This window comes from Galeopterus variegatus, unplaced genomic scaffold (genome assembly GCF_000696425.1).
Source record: "Galeopterus variegatus unplaced genomic scaffold, G_variegatus-3.0.2 Scaffold8237, whole genome shotgun sequence".
In the NCBI taxonomy this organism is placed as follows: Eukaryota; Metazoa; Chordata; class Mammalia; order Dermoptera; family Cynocephalidae; genus Galeopterus; species Galeopterus variegatus.
In genome coordinates this window covers 41,996-50,394 of record NW_007734348.1, presented here as the reverse complement: position 1 = coordinate 50,394, position 8,399 = coordinate 41,996, and positions in this window count along the sequence as shown.

Genomic DNA, 8,399 nt, shown 5'->3' with positions numbered 1-8,399 from the left:
ATAAATTTAAAAAGAATTAAAAATAAATAAAATAATAAAAGTGATAGTACTAAGTGCAGTTTAAAAAATTCCTCAATTGCACTGAATTAATTTCTTAGCTTTAACAGTTTATTGTAAATTCTTTAGAATTATCTTTGTGTAAGATTATGTTATCTGTGCATATAGATAGCTTTAGTTCTTCCTACTTTTGATGACTTTTTTTTTCTTGCCTAATTACCTTGGCTGAAACTTCCATTACAGTGTTGAATAGAAGCATTCATCCTTTTCATGCTCCTGGTTTTAGGGGGATATTATTTATTTTTTCACCACTGATTGTGATGTTACTTGTTCAGTTTTTGCAAATGCCTTTTATTATGTTGGGGTAAGTGCCCTCTAATATTAGTTTTCTGAATATTTTTATTCTGAAAGTATGTTGAATTTTGTCAAATTGTTTTGCTGCAACCATTAAGGTGATCATATTTTTTTCTTCATTCTATTTTGGTGGTATATTACATTCTCTGATATTCATATATTGAAATGAAATGACCTTGCATTCCTGGGATCAATTCACCTTTTGCATGGTGTATAGTCCTTTTAATATGCTGATGGATACCAATTTCTGTCTCTATAGTCAAAAGAGATACTGGTCTGTTTAAAAACTAACAGACCAAGATAATTGGTCTTTAAGTATTATGATCTTGTGATGTCTTTTTCTGGCTTTTGTATTAAGGTAATGCTGGCCTCATAAAATGAGTTTGAAAACATTCCCACTTTTTTTAATTTTTGGGAAGAGTTTGAGAAGGATAGGTGTTAATTCCTGTTTAAATGTTTGGTAGAAATCACAAAATAAGCCATATGGTCCTGTACCACTTTTTGTTGGAAAGATATTGATTATTTATTCATCTCTTTTTTTATATAGGTCTGTCCAGATTTTTTTACTTCTTCAGTCAGTTTTTGTAGTTTGTATGTTTCCAGGAATTTTTTTTTCAATTCATCTAGGTTTCTAATGTGTTGGTACACAATTGTTCACAGTATTCTCTTATAGTCTTTCTTGTTTCTGTATTGTCTATAGTAACATCACCTCTTAAATTTCTGATTCTAGAAATTAGAAACATCTTTACTTTTTTCTTAGACTATCTACAGATTTGTCAATTTTGTTGATTATTTAAAGAGCCTATTTTTGTTTCATGGGAAAATTCTGATAAGGAATTGTGGTAATACTATCATATTGAAAATCTTCTGTTGATAAATAGGAAAACATTGATTATGTCATGATTTTGTTAAGAAATGGGGGCACTGAGTAATGTCAGCAATCTTTTAATGGGGAAAGGGGCTACTTGCTTATTATTGAGAAATTTCATATGAGGAGTGTTGGAACAGAGTAATAATATGGGGGCCTGGGGAATGGAGAAGGGGACTGGACCCCCTTCCACAACCAGGCACACTGTGCAAGCACCTTGGGACCCACACAGGGATCCGAGGTCTGGAGCCAGGGATCGGGCCCCTCTCTCACAACCAGGCATAATATACCAGTGTCTCAGGGCCTGCCTGGGGACCTGAGGAATAGAGCCAGGGATGGGACCCCCCACACACAACCAGATACACTGTGCCAGCACCTTGGGGCCCACCCAGGAACACAAGTCATGGAGAAGGGTACCAGAACCCCCTCCCACAACCAGACACACCAGGCCAGTGCCTTAGGGCCCACTTGGTGACCCGAGGCATGGATCTGGGGATCAGACCCCCCTCCTACCACCAGGCACACCACACTAGTGCCTCAGGGCCTGCCCAGGGACCTGAGGTATGGAGCTGGGGACCAGACTGCTCTCCCACAACCAGGTACACTCCTCCAGTGCCTCAGGAACCCCCTGGGCACCTAAGGCTTAGATCTGGGGACCAGACACCCCTCCCACAACCAAGCACACAATGCCAACACCTCAGGGCCCACCCAGGGACACGAGGTATGGAGCTGAGACCACACCCCCCTCCCACAAATGGGCACACCACACCTGCAACTCAGGGCCAGCCTGGGGACCTGAGCTATGGAGCCAGAGATCAGACAACCCCCTCCCACAACCAGGCACACTGCCAGGGCCTCAGGACCCTGCTGGGGGACCCAAGGCATGGAGGTGGAGACCAGAACCCCCACCCACAACTAGGTACACTGTGCCAGTGCCTCAGGGCACACCTGGGGACCCTAGTCTTGGAGAAGTGTACCAGGCCTCCCTTCCACTACCAGGCAAACTGTGCCAGGGCCTCAGGGCCCACCTGGGGTCATGAGAGGTATGGAACCAGGGACCAGACACTCCCTACAGCCAGGCACACTGCCAGCACAAAGGAGCATGCCAAAAACATCACCTCTATGTGGGTGGCCCACCACAGCCACCACAATAACCATGGCTTCCACAAAAGTGGCTAGATGCAACAACCACCATGTAGATGGTCTGCTAGCCACTCAAGTGCATTGACACAGGGAGAATCACCAGCAGAGATAAAGAAGAGGACATGTCTCTCCACAAAGCCCATTTCAGAGTGACAGAAGAAGCATCTGCTCTGTGATAATACTGGGCGACCTGATCACACCTCTCAGCATTGGACAGATCATCTAGGCAACAAGTCACCAGAGTAGCCATTATTCTTTCAGAAGGAGAGAAGAAATCTAGGGTAATTAAAAAGGGGGAAGGGGAATAAACAGGGGGATGGGGAGAGATTGGGCAGGGGCATAAAGAATAATTACGATTTGTAATTATATATATATGCTAGTAATATTGATTTGATCAACATATCTCTATGTTGAGCCCCCAAAATTTGTATAATCAATTTTGATTCAATAAACATTTTTTTTAAAAATGAAGACTCTGGAATAATACTGGGAGACTTTTGTTGGGTATTGGGTCACTGATGCAATAGCACAAAACGTGAGCAACGTGGGCACTGTCATAATATTCAGAAACATCTAGTAAAGACTGAGACTTCTAGTGAGGAATGAAGGTACCAGCATAATATGGGAAATTTTCTGATGAGAAATTAGGAAACTGATCATATCAGGATGCTTAAAATAATTAATGAGAACTTGTATAATACTAGGATTCTTCTAGGAGAAATGGGAGTATTTGTATTATATGAGGGGATTTTTGATATAACTTTAAGTTAACTCTACTGAGAAATTAGGTCTTGGGTATAATAGAGGGAAAAACTGATATATTTAGATGGGATAAACAGAAATAAAACAGGAATCTATGTAATAAACCAGGATATATGTTTAACATAATTACAATTGAGCTGTGAACAGCATGGTTTGAACTGCAAGGGTCCACTTATAGGTGTATATTTTTCAATAAATATATTGGAAACTTTTTGGTTATATACATGAAATGCATGACTAATCAAACAGTTAAATAATCTATCTAACAGTAGGTTATTCATAGTTAACTAACAGTTACTTAAGTAGTAGTTAAATAGTTAAGTTTTGGGGGAGTCAAAAACTATATGAAGATTTTCACGGAGCACTGATCCCCCTAACTTCTGCATTATTCAAGGGTTAACTGTATACATTTATATTTTAAAGGACAATAGTAAATAATTTGTTTTTACTTATTTCTGATTTTGCTTGCAAATACACTTTATTAATATAATATTGATTTTACATAAACGTATATTATAAATATTCTTAAATGATATAAGGTAATTAGCTTTCACTCATTTTTTCTTTCTTCTCTTTTTTTAGCCATTTTCTCTTCTCGATTTATTTTTACCATCTCTGCCTTTTAAAAATTTATTTTCTCCAAAGTAAACACCTTTACTTCTCACCATCTTTACATACTCAACTGTTACCATCTTTCAACATCCTTTGAATTTCCTGACTTCCAATGATATTTACTATCCCATTCTATGTTTTTTAACAATGCATTTTGCCACTGATGTCTGAAAGTCCTTTATGTGATCCTTTTTATAGCATACACTATCTAGTACTTTCCATAATAACATGCACATGGATCCTGCAGGGTAAGATTATTTCTGAATCCTTATATCTCGTTTAATATCTCTCTCCAAATCTCAAATTCTCTATCTGTCTCCATGGATGAAATCATCAAACAATACAGAATTCAGCTTTCTAACCTAAGATGCATAGTAGTCATTTAGCATTCTCTTCAAAACAGACCTTCAAGCACGTATGATTTTGGTACCCTATAAGAACACCAGTAATAGAACTAACCTAATTTTTCTTATCATTTAAAAATACTACTATTTATTTAATCACATTAATTTATCTATTCATTAAATATTTAACAGCATATCATGTGACACTCTTCTAGTTGTTTAGAGACACTGGCATAAAATATATAGGATATCATCTATGTGCCAAATGTTAAAAATATTTGTGTGTATAAACTAGTATAGAAATGTAAGCTAGGTGGCTAATAATTAAACTTATGACCATAATAATAATAATAATAAAGATTGAAATGGGTATTGGATCTTAAAAAGTATATCGTATTGTGTTTGTAGAGGAAAGTAGCAGTTGGATACTATAAGAAGATAATCATGCATAAGCAAAAACAAAGAGAAAATTGTTTATAGGCAATGATGAATAATTATTTGTGAATCAATATTACAATGCATAACCAGCTTTGATTAGAAATAAACCTTTAGGGCCGGCCACCAATGCGGCGGCGCTCCCCCGAGGGTTCAGATCCCATGTGGAGACTGGTTCCCGCTCACTGGCTGAGCGCGGTGTGGGCGCAAGACCGAGGGTTGCAATCCCGTTGCTGGTCCCCAGTGTGGGCGCGACACCAAGGATTGCGATCCCGTTACTGGTCAGTAAAAAAGACAAAAAAAAAAAAAAAGAAAGAAATAAACTTTAAAGAAAAGTTTGAAAAATGGAAGAAACTTATCCAGATGTTGGGCAGCATTAAGGGTAGTACATAAGTTTTGTGGGAAATAGAGAAAATGTGCCCTTTATGGGAGAAAAACATTTTAAAATACACCTTGGATAAGTTTGTTTTTTTTAAACAAAAAACCTTCAGTGTCCTGATTGTGAGGCTTGTACTGAACTGCTCGAGAGGTGGAGAAAATAGTAGTTTCGCATCTCTGGCCAGTGTTTGTGCTGGACACAGCATGATCAACTATAAGTCATATCTGTAATGGTAAGTCACAAGATTTCCCATCCACTAAATTCTTTTTGTGAAATAATCGCTCATGTTCATTAGTGTATCCCCCTCCCCCAAAATGAGCAGGGATTGAGTTCATGTCTCTCCAAACTAGAGAATGAATAGCTGCATCTCTGAGGTACTGCATGATTATAGATTATACATAAACATCTATAGATCCATTTATCGAAAAATACAAGTATGAATATATTTTCTCTGTGTCTACGTAGATCAGAAATATGTTATTCATATTTTCAGAAGTTCTTGGCTTTTTGTCCTAAAAAGGTTCCGGGGAAAATAACGTTTCATACACTTACTGGAGTCTCTATGGAAAGGACTTATTAATGAGTTTACAAAGCAAATTTTCAGGGTGAGAAGAAATTTCTCTCGCTGCAAAGTTCCCCGTGTGGGAGCCTAGGATGACTTTAAATATGCATTATTGTCAATAAGACCGTCTATGTTAGAGCTGTGTAATTGTCCTTTGGTAATCTGGCAGTATCCCAATCTCAGAAGAAGTCTGGTCTCAGAAGTTCCTATGGAAACCCTGTCACTTGGTTCTGCAGCTCAGTACCAAAGGAAAAAAGATCAAATTCAGGACATCTTTCCCGAGCTCAGAAATTTCCACTGCTCAGGGGAGACAGAAAATGGCCTTAACCCCTAGTAGATGTCTGAGACTTTTTGAGGGCTATATGCTAGGAATATTGACATAGTCTTGCAAGTCTGATAAATTTATTTGAACATTTAGTTTAGATAACCCATAAAGAAAGTATAATAGTGATCAAATAACATATAAAATCTCACCAGTTTTTGCTTCATGACATCAAACCACTGCTTGGTTTTCGTAGTAGTCACTCTACCTTGTTGATTTTCTTTTTCTTTTTTTTTTCCTTTTTGTCTTTTTACTGACCGGTAATGGGATCGCAACCCTCGATGTCACGCCCGTACCAGGACCAGCAACGTGATCGCAACCCTCGGTGTTGCGCCAGCACCGCACTCAGCCAGTGAGCAGGAACTGGTCTCCACATGGGATCCGAACCCTCGTGCTCCCAAGCGGCGCACTCTCCAGTGCGCCACCGGGCCAGCCCCCTTGTTGATTTTCTTAATTCCACTGAAAAACCTCATGCCTGCAGTTTTTATTCCACATATCTCTTTGAACCAGGTAACAGTTTCTCCCTCTCTCTCTCTCTCTCTCTCTCTCTGCCTTAGGCCCCCAACCTGGTAACATTATCAAGGACATTGACTCATTGATCACACTAGCTTGAACAACACAGGGAATATTTGATACACTGGGGAATCTGGTCTCTTCTTTCCATTTTATGATTAATTACACTACCTTTATAGTTACAGTCATAAAAACCCAGATTCTTAAGGCAGTTGATGCATGGCAGGATATTCTCCTTTGGAACTTCACTTTCTGTGACTTAAAATGTTTCTTCCGGTTTCCACCAAAATTAGAACAAAACAGTATTATAAATGTCTTTATGAAGATTTGAATATTTGTCTCGAAGCGATGTCATTTATTAGCATATTATAATAGTTGGTAGATTTAAAAAAATTATTAGTTACTCTAAAAGATTACAATTAATTAATTTTGTCCATTTTTTAAAACCAGGCTGGCAATTGATTGGAATTATAATGTTAATACCAACAGATTTTGAAGAAATTTAAATTTTGCAATATTAATTCCAAATCAAAATATAGAATCTTTCTTTCCATTTATTTAATTGACATATGCTCACTCATAGCATTGGGAGTATTTTCATAATATAGCTATAAATACTTGACCACTAATAATATTAAAATCATCTTAATACTGTTCATTTTATACTCTATTGATCATAAATTATGAAGAGAATGTCAAATTGTTTTTGTTACATAATTATTTCCTGGTACTTACTATAATTCTAACATCAGCTTTGATGACTGTGATGTAATACCACTTGTTTCATAATTCATGGATTTTTTTTATTCACTGCAAATTTATTATTTATACTACAATATTAACTGAACTTCTATGTGATTTGTCCTGAAATTTATTTTTTGTCCTGAATTCTAATTTGTCTCCTATTTGTATTGTAATAACATTGTACTGACATTGTATTGTATTGACATTTTTTGGTCTCCATTTCATTTAGTTTTGCTCTGATCTTAATTATTTCTTTCCATCTACTTTTTTGGGGAGATCAAATTGTTCTTGTTCTCCTAGATCTTTAAGATTTAACATTAGGTTGTTTATTTGAAGTTGTTCTATTCTTTTGATGTAAACACTTAATGCAATAAACTTCTCTTTTAGTACTGCTTTTGCAGTATCTCATAGATTTGGGTAAGTTGTACTTGTACTGTCATTAGTTTTAAGCAATTTTTTGATTTCCTGCTTTATTTCTTCTTTGGCCCAATTTCCATGAATTTGTATAGTTTCCATAGCTTTGTTTGTTGTTAAGTTACAATTTTATTTCATTGTGGTCTGAAAATATACTTCATATGATTTCAATCTGTTTAAATTTGTTGAGACTTAATTTGTGACCTAGCATGCATTTATCCTGGAGAATGATCCCTGTGCTGAGAAGAATATATATTCTGTTGTTGCTGGATGAAATGTTCCGTATATTTCAGTCAAGTCCATTAGGTCTAAGGTGTTGTTTAGATCCAATAATTCTCCACTGGTTCTTTGTATAGATGATCTTTAAATGCTAAAAGCAGTTTGTTGAAGTCCCCAACTATCACTGTGTTGGGGTCTATTTCTCTCCTTAGATCTGATAACTGTTTCTTTATATGTCTGTGTGCTCCAATGTTGGGTGCATATATATTTATGGTTGTTATATCTTCTTGCTACAGTGATCCTTTGATCATAACATAACATAACATAACATAACATAACATAACATAACATAACAACTTATGGTTGTTATATCTTCTTGCTACAGTGATCCTTTGATCATAACATAACATAACATAACAACATAACATAACATAACATAACATAACATAAGATAACATAACATAACATAATATAATATAATATAATATAATATAATATAATATAATATAATATAATATAATATAATATAATATAATATATGTCATTATATATTTTATAGTTCTTGGTTTGAAGGCTATTTTATCCAATACAAGTATGGCAAGTCCTTCTCATTTTTCGTTTCTATTTGCATGAAATATCTTTTTTCATCCCTTCACTATTATTCTATGTGTGTCTTTATTTGATTCTTTCTTAGATTCTTGCAGGCAGCATATCGTTGGGTATCATTTTTT